This window comes from Stomoxys calcitrans, chromosome 3, assembly GCF_963082655.1.
Source record: "Stomoxys calcitrans chromosome 3, idStoCalc2.1, whole genome shotgun sequence".
NCBI lineage: Eukaryota > Metazoa > Arthropoda > Insecta > Diptera > Muscidae > Stomoxys > Stomoxys calcitrans.
Window position 1 is genome coordinate 32,047,323 of NC_081554.1, and position 12,493 is coordinate 32,059,815.

The window sequence follows — 12,493 nt, forward strand, 5'->3', positions numbered from 1 at the left end:
CCAAACGATGCGGATTGTGCCATTCTCAGAAAAGGCGCTAATCTCCATCATAAATTCCAAGATTGTTCGTGATCTTACCATCCTGGTTGTTGTTGCCCTTATGGCCAGTTTACTGTCCGTAAAGATGTTCAGCATATCCGCCTATGACGCTGAACGCCTGGCTTCGAATCCTGGCGAGACCATCAGAAAAAAAATTTCTGCCGGGTTTTTCCCCTTCTAATGCTGGCAACATTTGTGAGGTATTATGCCATGTAAAATTTCTCTCCAAAGAGGTGTCGCACTGCGGCACGCCGTTCGGACTCGGTTATTAAAAGAAGGTCCCTTATCATTGAGCTTGAAATTCGAATCGGACTGCACTCATTGATATGTGAGAAGTTTGCCTTTGTTTCTAAGTGGAATGTTCATGGGCAAAATTTGCAAAGATGTTCACATTCGACGTCCTCGCGTTAGCATCACACCACCTCAGGTATTCCGTGATCGCCCAGATCTCCGCCTGCAGGACCGTATTATGGTCAGGTAGTCTAAAACAGATTTCAGTCCCTGAGTTCTCTGTGTAGACCCCCAGGCTCAATCTGTCCTCTAGCTTTGATCCATTCGTGTAACATGATCTTCCAGATGACAATACTAGGGTTCCGTCAGTCCAAGACTGTGCTTCTGGCAGCAGTGCCTCGAACTCAATCTTAAGCATCGTCTATCCTTTTCTCTGCTTTCTAGGTTTCCTAACGAGGCCTCGATTATACCATGATGATATGAGCTGTTCCCATCCTCAATCCATTCTCCCATCGCCTTAGATCTCATAGCCGGAGTGGCTGCCTCATATTTAATCTGTATGTCAATGGGTCGGATATCTAGAATAGTCTCCAGTGCCCTAGTGGTCGTGGTCCGGTAACATGATCTTCCAGATGGCAATACTAGGGTTCCATCAGACCAAGACTGTACTGCTGGTAGCAGTGCCTCGCACTCAACCTTAAGCGTCGTCTCAGGTATCCGATCGAAAACCTCTAACCTACTTTCCAGGTTTCCTACCGACGCCTCGATTATACCGCAATGATATGAGCTGCTCCCTTCCTCAATCCATTCTCCCATCGCCTTAGATCTCATAGCCGCAGTGGTTGCCTCACACTTTATCTGTATGTCAATGGGTTGGATATCTATAATAGTCTCCAGTGCCCTAGTGATCGTGATCCTCATCGCTTTGTTTATGCCAAGGCAACATGTTCTCTGAACCTGATGTATGGTCCTTATGTTGCACTTTTTCTCCATAGGTTTCCACCGAACTACTGAGGCGATTGTAAGTATTAGTCTAACCACCACGCTCCTATAGAGCCAGTGGACTATCCTCGGATTCAGGCCCCATTTCGAACCTACGGCCCGTCTACATAGTGCCCGACATCTGTGCTCCTATAGAGCCAGTGGACTATCCTCGGATTCAGGCCCCATTTCGAACCTATGGCCCGTCTACATAGTGCCCGACATCTGTGTGCATTCTCAGTACGCTCCTGAATGCGACACTTCTTATTAAGTTTCCTATCCAAGATCACTCCTAAGTATTTGCCCTTGTCAAATATCGAAATCGTTGTGTTGAGGAAACGTGGTGCGTCAAATTGACCCACCTTTTTGTTATAGGTGCCATATAAAATGATTCTTATCAGATTTAGCTGAAATATAGCATGATGTGACAAATTTTGACTTCCAACAACTATGCCAAGTATGGTCCAAATCGAAACACAATCTGTTATAGCTCCTCGTAGAAGGCGATTTCCCGATTTGACTCCTTGAGCCTCTTGAAGAAGCATTTCTTATCCGAATTGGCTGAAATTTTGTACAAGGACTTCCTTCAACATATGTACAAATATGGTTCGAAACGGTTTATAACCTGATATAGCTCCCATATAAACCCACCTCCCGATATTACCGCTTAAGCCCCTGTATAGCGCCATTCTAATTCGCGATCCATGGTAAATGGTATATAAGATTCGGCCCAGCTGAACTTAGCACACTTTTACATGTTTTTAATTTACCTGCCTGTGTTCACAGGGCATTGGAAGCGTAATACCACCAACTTTGATTAGTCTCCATTTACTGCCTTGGTTTCATCTAGCCAGATTGCGCATGCGAGCTTATGGAATGAATTCCACCTTAAACAGTATGACCGGCAAACTATCGGCAACTGCTGCCTTGTTGTTATTGGACTTCTTCTAAGCTGATATCATTCTAACTAAGAGGTAAACATTCTATACCATCTTAGGGAATATCTATACAACATTTTGAAGCACATGTTTCATTGGAGTCCTCAATGTGTTGGCAAAATTTCTTTGAATTCCAATCAGATGTACATATAGCTCATCCAATATACGTTTCATTTTCATCTAAAAAGTTTTTCCTCTTACATGTTTCCATATGTCAAATTATCATCCAGACTTTTTTCCACCATTCCACTTCCAACCCCCTGCACAGGGTATCCCTGATTCTGACACTCAACGACAGGATGTTTACAAATAACTCAAAACTCATAACTTTTGCATAAAAACCCCAAGGCAGATCTTTCCCTTGCAGACCCAGCAAAAATGCTGTTGAAAAAAAAAAAAAAAAATATATGAAAGAAAACTCAGATTATTTATTTTTTTGCTTGTTATTTCTGTTGATGTGGTTTCTCCATTGATTTTATTTGTATTTCATATTTGTATGCTTTGTTGGTTGTGTAGGGGGTTTCTTTACATTTCTTTGCATAAATAAAATTGTTAGAAAATGAATATTTTCATTTTGTGGTTTGTTTCAGTTGATGTAAAAATTAAATTTATTTCATTGTTGACACTTAAAATTGGATCAATGTTATGTCCCTTATGTGCATATGTGTGTGTGCATGTGTGCGAGTGGTGTAAAATGTTATTTTGGATATGGAAGACTTAAAAATATTTTCTAGAATTGTGGCTTTGTAAACAAATTACATGAGTAAAATGCTAAAATTGTAGACAAAGGCTGAAGGAACTTTTTGTATCCCATGGATGTATTTGAAAATTGTTTTGTAAAGGGTGGTTGAACCATAATGGGCAACTATTTCAAGGCCTTTCAAATGAAATGAAGAAGTTAGCTTACCTCCTTCCTACTGTAGTGTAGCGTAAAAACATATGATTATTTGATTGAACCACATGTTTAATCATCCTGGCTTTACTGGCTAATTACTATACAAAACAAGTAATGGTGTGCTAAATTCAGGCGGGCTGAATCTTGGGTACCCACCACCATGGATCACATTTGTCGAGTTCTTTGTGCGTTATCTCTTTTTAGGCAAACAAAGAATAATGGCTACGTATTGTCATGCTAACGGAGCTACAATATATCAAGTTATAGTACATATTTTTGATCATCTTCACATTCTTAGTCGATTTTGCCATATTCGTCCGTCTGTCCCTATGCACGCCAACTTTCGAAAAGGGTGCTTGAAATTTTGCACAAATACTTCTTATGAGTGTAAACCGGTTGGTATTATAAATGCAGCAAATCGGCCCATGTTTTTATATATCTGCCATATAACCGATCTTCTGATATGGCTTCTCCTGCTTCTAGATGGCGCAATACTTATCCGATTTGGCTGATATTTTGCTATTGGCAGTTTGTTATGACTTTCACCAGCTGTGCCAGGTATGGTCCACATTGGCCTACAACCTGATAAAGCTCCCATAAAAACCGATCTATTGATTACTTGAGCCTTTAGAGAGCTCAATTATTATCCGATTTTGCATAATGACTTCTGCTATGACTTTCAACATCCATGCCAAGTATATCTCAAATCGATCCATAACTCCCATGTAAACCTACATGTCGACTTGACAGCTTGATTACCTAAAGGAGACAATTCTTATTCAAATAATGCAAAAAATCCATGGGAAGGGGGTTTATTCATTTTGTCATTCCGTTTGCAACATAGAAATACCCATTTCCGACCCTGTGTGGAACTAAGGAACAGGGGCAAACTTCTCACCTATCAATGAGTGCAGTCCGATTCAAGTTTTAAGCTCAATGATAAGGGGCCTCCTTTTTATAGCCTAGTCCGAATGGCATGCCGCAGTGCGACACCTCTTTGGGAGAAGTTTTACATGGCATAGTACCTCACAAATGTTGCCAGCATTAGGAACCACCGCTGAAATTTCTGATGGTCTCGCCTGGATTCGAACCCAGGCGTTCAGCGTCATAGACGGACATGCTAACCTCTGCGGTGGCCTCCTTCCGACCATACAAAGTATATAAATTCTTGATCGCCGTAGAAATCTCAGACGATTTAATCATGTCCGTCCGTCTGTCTGTTGCAATCACGCTACAGTCTTTAAAAATAGAGATATTGAGCTGAAACTTTGCACGGATTTTTGTATACCCACCACCATAGGATGGGCGTATACCAACCTTGTCATTCCGTTTGTAACAACTCGAAATATTCATCTTAGACCCCATAAAGCATATGATGTTCTGTTAAGGTTGTGTCAAGTACGTTTCGATTCGGACTATAACCTGATATAGCTCCCATAGAAAACGATCTCCAGATTTGATTTCTTGAGTCCCTGAGAGCCGCACTTTCATCCAATTTGGCTGAAATTTTGCATATGCTGTTCTGTTAAGGCTGCCAACAACTTTGCCAAGTACGATTCAAATCAGTCTATAACCTGATATAGCTCCCATGTAAACCGATCTCTCGATTTGACTTCTTGAGCCCTTACAAGCCGCAATTTTTGCCCGATCTGGCTGAAATTTTGCATATAGTGATCCGGTGTGATTTCCAACTATGAAAGACGCATTTATTTGTTATTTCGTCAAAATCAGGTGAAAAATGCATACCTTATACCCCATAGCAGCTACATCGAAATATGTTCCCCTTTGGACCAAATACTACAAGTCATTGTTCAATTGTGTATAACAAAATATTGATCTTTTTAGTAGCTATATCTAAAAATAAACCGATTTGAACCATACACAACATGGATATCGAAAAGCCTAACATAAGTCACTGTGTCAAATTTCGGTTTAAATCGGATTATAAATGCGCCTTTTTTGGGGCAGCTATATGCAAATCTCGACCGATCTTGACCAAATTGCAGAAATATGTGGAGGGGTTTAACTTATCCTTCCGTCCCATATTTCGGCAACATCGGACAATAAATGCGCCTTTTATGGGCCCAAGACATTAAATCCATAGATCGGTCAATATGGCAGCTATATCCAAATCTGGACCGATCTGAGTCAAATTGAATAAGCATGTCGAAGGGTCTAACACAACTCACTGTCCCAAATTTCAGCGACATCGGACAATAAATGCGCTTTTTATGGGCCCAAAACCTAAAACCGAGAGATCGGTCTATATGACAGCTATATCCAAATCTGGACCGATCGGTGCCATATTTCAGAAGTATGTCAAGCGGCTTAACTTAACTCACTGTCCCAAAATTCGGCGACATCGGATAATAAATGCGCCTTTTATGGGCCCAAAATCTTAAATCGAGAAATCGATCTATTCGGCACCTATATCCAAATCAGGACCGAGTCAAATTAAGAAAAAAAGATATCAAAGGGCTCAGCACAACTCACTGTCCTAAATTTCGGCGACATCGGATTATAAATACGTTTTTTGCGGGCCCAAAACCCTAAGTCGAGGGATCGGTCTATATGGCAGCTATATCCAAATCTGGACCGATCTGGACCAAATTGACGAAGGATGTCGAAGGGCCTAACGCAACTCACTATCCCTAATTTCAGCGCAATCGGATAATAAATGTGGCTCTTATTGGCCTTAAGACCCTAAATCGGAGGATCGGCCTATATGGCAGCTATATCCAAATCTGGACCGTTCTGGGCCAAATTTAGGGGGATGTCGAAGGGCTTAACTCATCTCACTGTCCCAAATTGCAGCAAAATCGGATAATAAATGTGGCTTTTATGGGCCTTAAACCCTAAATCGGCGGATCGGTCTATATGACAGCTATATCCAAATCAAGACCGATCTGGGCCAAATTGTCGAAGGGCCTCACGCAACTTACTGTCCCAAATCGGATATAAATGTGGCTTTTATTGGCCTAAGACCCTAAATCGGCGAATCGGTCTATATGGGGGCTATATCAAGATATAGTCCGATATAGCCCATCTTCGAACTTAACCTGCTTATGAACAAAAAAAGAATTTCAGCTCAATATCTCCATTTTTAAAGACTGTAGCGTGATTTAAACAGACAGACTGACTGACATGTCTAGATCGTCTTAGATTTTTACGCTGATCAAGAATTCATATACTTTATAGGGTCGGAAATTGATATTTCGATGTATTGCAAACGGAATGACAAAATGAATATACCCCCATCCTTCGGTGGTGGGTATAAAAATTACCGTTTGGTGTGGTTTATAGGCCGGCAGCGTTATTAGAACGTACTTCTTCCCTGATGATCAAGACCTGCACGTAACTACGAATGGGAATCGCTGCCGCTTTAGAATATTCTTGGCTCCAATTGGATGACATGCAACATTGTTGGACAGTGTAACGGCCGGTAGGACGGCGAAAATCCTATGCGGTGATCCAGGTCGTGAGAAGGCGAGGCTATTACTTAAAGGAAGCAAGAATGAGGTCAGTGTAGCTATTGGTATCATAGCGGGTCACATATGACTTCGAGCTCACTTATGTTAAATCGATGAGGCAAGTGATAAAATGAGTTGGGCATGGGGGGAAGATAATGAGAGGTGGAAGCATTTCCTTTGACATTGCCCGGTTTTCGCGTCTAACAGATACTGGCACTTAGGTGGTTACACTATGCCAGACATGATCCAACTAAGGGGAGTGGCATGGAAATCAATTTAGGATTTTGTAAGTAGCGCGCAATTCCTAACTTAAATTTTCTTTTTCGAGTTTATTTTTTTGTATTTAGAGCGCACAACAAGCCGATTACTGGCTTATGTGTTTGTCCATAGTGGCATGGGGCGGATTAATATATGCACCATCTTTTCAACTTAACCTAAGTTTGGAGAACGTGTTAGCACACGAAATGGTCCAGTCGATTGACCGTCTCGGTCGTGCGATTTGACGTCGTATGACTATTTCCTCTGAGTCTACGTCCTGTCTATGGCCTATGAGACGATCGATGAACGTCGTATGAAAATCGAACGCGAAATTATAGGCCGATTTATGCTTGAAAACCTTCGAAAATTGGGTTCAGTGTCTGGACTTCGGCAAGCGTGCCCGTGATGGCCATGCAAAAAAATTGAGTTCCATACATAATGACATCGAACGTATTTTCACAGAAATAAAGAATTTCAATAGAATTCACAACCGTTTTTGTTTTATTAAAAAAAAAAATTTGAAGCGCTCTTATTGAAAACCCCAATACTTCTAAAAATAAATTGATACAAAAACCGCTGTTAGTTCACCTAAGATAATGAATTATGCCCGGCTTTTATTCAAATAGTACCGTATGGCAACAATGCTGTTAAGAATTTAATGCCTATCTTACGGTATGACTGTCATCAAAAACGAGATTAATCGACTTCTAAGGCCGTATGGTACCATATTTTTTGGTGAACCACCAATATTGTGTAAAAACTACTTAAATTTTTTAAAGCAAATAAGGGTTATCAAATTTGTAGCCTTAATTTAATTTGATAATCGGCTTTGCTTAGTCTTCTTTGTTCATTAGGAGTGCGTAAAAAGTTTAAAGCTTTCATCATCCTATTTCGCTAAGAGGGAAATATATTTTTTTCACATCTGTGCAACCAACAGCTTTCAAAAGAGTTGCAGGGCTCATCTAGTAGCTTATACAGCTTTGGCACTTTCTGACTAAAAAAAAAAAAACTCTTTTAACTTTTTTTTAGCATAAAAAGCAGCCTACATCCAATGATGTTGGTGACTGTTAATGAGGCTTATTATACCCACCACCGAAGGATGGGGGTATATTCATTTTGTCATTCCGTTTGCAACACATCGAAATATCCATTTCCGACCCTATAAAGTATATATATTCTTGATCAGCGTGAAAATCTAAGACGATCTAGACATGTCCGTCCGTCTGTCCGTCTGTCCGTCTGTCTGTTGAAATCACGCTACAGCCTTTAAAAATAGAGATATTGAGCTAAAATTTTGCACAGATTCTTTTTTTGTCCATAAGCAGGTTAAGTTCGAAGATGGGCTATATCAGACTATATCTTGATATAGCCCCCATATAGACCGATCCTCCGATTTAGGGTCTTAGGCCCATAAAAGCCACATTTATTATCCGATTTTGCTGAAATTTGGGACAGTGAGTTGTGTTAGACCTTTCAACTTCCTCTGTTAATTTGGCCCAGATCGGTTCAGATTTGGATATAGCTGCCATATAGACCGATCCTCCGATTTAGGGTCTAAGACCCATAAAAGCCTCATATATTATTCGATTTTGCTGAAATTTGGGACAGTGAGTTGTGTTAGACCTTTCAACTTCCTCTGTTAATTTGGCCCAGATCGGTTCAGATTTGGATATAGCTGCCATATAGACCGATCCTCCGATTTAGGGTCTAAGACCCATAAAAGCCTCATATATTATTCGATTTTGCTGAAATTTGGGACAGTGAGTTGTGTTAGGCCCCTCAATATCCTTTGTCAATTTGGTTCAGATCGGTTCAGATTTGGATATAGCTGCCATATAGACCGATCCTCGAATTTAAGGTCATAGTCCCATAAAAGCCACATTTATTATCCGATTTTGCTGAAATTTAGACACAGTGAGTTGTGTTAGGTCCTTCGACACCCTTCGTCAATTTGGCTCTGATCGGTTCAGATTTGGATATAGCTGCCATATAGACCCATCCCACGATTTTGGGTCTTAGGCCCATAAAAGCCACATTTATTGTCCGATTTTGCTGAAATTTGAGACAGGGAGTTGTGTTAGGCCCTTTGACATTATTGGCCAATTTGGTCTAGATCGGTCTAGATTTGGATATAGCTGCCATATAGACCGATCCTCGGATTTAAGGTCATAGGCCCATAAAAGCCACATTTATTATCCGATTTTGCTGAAATTTGGGACAGTGAGTTGTGTTAGTCCCTTCGACACCCTTCGTCAATTTGGCTCTGATCGGTTCAGATTTGGATATAGCTGCCATATAGACCGATCCTCAGATTTAGGGTCTTAGGCCCATGAAAGCCACGTTTACTATCCGATTTTGCTGAAATTTGGGACAGTAAATTGTGTTAGGCCCTTTGATATCCCTCATCAATTTGGTGCAGATCGGACCAATTTTGGATATAGCTGCCATATAGACCGATCTCTCGATTTCAGGTTTTGGGCCCATAAAATGCTCATTTATTGTCGGATGTCGCCGAAATTTGGAACAGTGAGTTGCCTTAGGCCCTTCGACATCTTTCTTCTATGTGGCACAGATCGGTTAAGATATGGATATAGCTGTCATATAGACCGATCTCTCTTTTTAAGGTTTTAGGCCCATAAAAGGTGCATTTATTATCCGATGTCGCCGAAATTCAGGTATACAATTTTCACCGGATTTTGATGAAAGGTGGTTTACGTATATTCCCGAGGTGGTGGGTATCCAAAGTTCGGCCCGGCCGAACTTAACGCCTTTTTACTTGTTTTTTATATTTTAAGAGCTTATTTTTTAGGGTCTTGTAATAATCACTATAGGTGAGGTTTACATGCAAAACTTAAGCGGAGTTCTGGTTGCTGCCATTGTTATGCCTGCCTGCTTATGACAGAGATGTTTATGATGCGGACTGTCATTTGCCAAAGATGAAATCTGTATGCATTACTTGGGAAAACGCTAGCGACTGTCCTACTTAGTTTGTTAGGGTAAAAGAAAAAAAAAACTATAAACTAAGTTCTGTGTTGTCTTATTAACTTTCCCCTGAGCGTTTTCCCAGCCATTAGAAGCGCAACACGAATAACAACAAGCATTTTAGGCAACAGCAGTGGCATCAACACCTCTATTATGTCATAAGGCCAAACTGGGCCCAAAAGCATTTGGCCATGCTAAGATAGACTGAAAGTGATGTATGAATCACATTCAGACGTTACTAGTTTTGAGTTGAGTTGCCCATGGGCAACAATTCAATGTGGATCACACGGCCCATTCAAAGGCACGGAAGCAGCAACGATATAGCTGCACATGATATTGTGCTGTTGAGCAGCGTCTGTGGATGACGACAACAACAGCGGTAGCAGCCACAGCCTCAGCTCGTATCAGTAACCACAGAAAAACACCAATGGCAGTTGTTACCAATACACACACACACAAACACTTTCACATATATAGAAACCTCCTCCTGTTTGCTGCTCTACTTTTTTGCATAGCTGCAGGATATTCATCGGTAAGTAGCAACCATATAAAAGCTTAAATACAAAAGCATACAGATGATAGTGAGAGAGGAAAAAATGAAAAGGGAGGACAAAGAAGCAAGTAAAAAGCATGCGTTAAATACGGCAGCGAACGAATTTGGTGTACCCATCATGTCAAAAAAATCTGCAGCATTGACTAGAAAGCGAAAATTAAGAGTTATGTGGCCAAGGATTTTAGACCAATATTCTACTTCTTCGTGAAAACTGTGGATTCATAACTTTTATGTAGGAGGTAAGCTGTAGAAATTTTACATTTCAAAGGTAATTAGATCGGTACTATGTTTAATAGTATAGCGCATCACCGACAAAAGACTCCACAATCTCGAAAATTTCGAGAAAATCGGTTCTGCCGTTTTTTAGTCTATACGGAACAAACAAACCGAGTTCCATATATCCGTGATTGGCTAATGTGCTTATTTTGGGCGTTTTTGTGGGGGTGGGGCGACCTCCTATACTTCGACATGAATTTGTATGCCAGATTCGTTATCTACTCCCGCATACTTTTTAATTGATACCCATATTGTCCTTATCGGTCCACTTTTGATTTTAGGTGGTGTTTTTGGGGTAACGTAGGAGGGTCCGCCCCCTTCCGTTCTTAATAAATTAAAAAGCCTATTTCTACTTCCTGGCCATATTCGTAATCTACTCCCGAATATCTTTCATTTGAGTCCCATATTGTCATGATCGTCAAATAAACCTATTTTAAGGAGTTTTGGGGCTGGGGCGGCCCCCAGGTACTGGAACCCAACTTTTATTATGAAATTCGTACTCTACTCTTGAATAACTTTCATTTGAATCCCATATTGTCCCAATCGGTCCACTTTTATTTTTGGGTAGTACAATTGGGTAAGGGGGAGGGTCCGCCCCCCTCCCGATATCAAAAGTTGATATAGTCTATGTTTCCTTCCAGACCAACCTACACAATCTGTGAAAATTCCAAGGTAAACGGTTCAGTCGTTTTTTACCCTCCACCATAGGTGGGGGTTATACTAATTTCGTCATTCTGTTTGTAACTACTCGAAATATTCGTCTTAGACCCCATAAAGTATATATATTCTTGATCGTCGCGACATTTTATGTCGCCCTGTCCGTCCGTCCGTCTGTCGAAAGCACGTTAACTTCCGAAGGAGTAGAGCTAGCCGCTTGAAATTTTGCACAAATACTTCTTATTAGTGTAGGTCGGTTGGTATTGTAAATGGGCCACATCAGTCCATGTTTTGATATAGCTGCCATATAAACCGATTTTGGGTCTTGACTTCTTGAGCCTCTAGAGTGTGCAATTCTTATCCAATTGGAATGAAATTTTTGACGACGTGTTCTGTTATGAAATCCAACAAACTGTGCCAAGTATGGTTCTAATCGGTTCATAACCTGATACAGCTGCCATATAAACCGATCTTGGGTCTTGACTTCTTGAGCCTCTAGAGTGTGCAATTCTTATCCGATTTGAACGAATTTTTGCACGAAGTATTTTGTTTTGATATCCGACAACTGTGCCAAGTATGGTTCAAATTGTTTCATAGGCTGATATATTGGGTTGCCCAAAATATAATTGCGGATTTTTTAAAAGAAAGTAAATGCATTTTTAGTAAAACTTAGAATGAACTTTAATCAAATATACTTTTTTTACACTTTTTTTCTAAAGCAAGCTAAAAGTAACAGTTGATAACTGACAGAAGAAAGAATGCAATTACAGAGTCACAAGCTGTGAAAAAATTTGTCAACGCCGACTATATGAAAAATCCGCAATTACTTTTTGGGCAACCCAATAGCTGCCATATAAACCAATCTTGGTTCTTGACTTCTTGAGCTTCTAGAGGGCGCAATTACTATCCGATTTGGCTGATATTTTGCATGACATATTTAATTCATATTTCCAACAACTGTGTCAAATAAGGTTCAAATCGATTCATAACCTGATATAGCTGCCATATAAACCGATCTGGGATCTTGAAATAAAAAGTATTAGGCAGTAGATTACAAATGTGGCATAACACATTAGGACCAAGTAATGGGATGTCGCCCATCCCCAAATATCCCCAAACGGGCTTATTAGCCGGCCATGGTTATATGGGACTCAAATGAAAGGTTTTAGGGAGTATATTACGAAGATGACATTAAAATTTGCGTTCAAGTCTA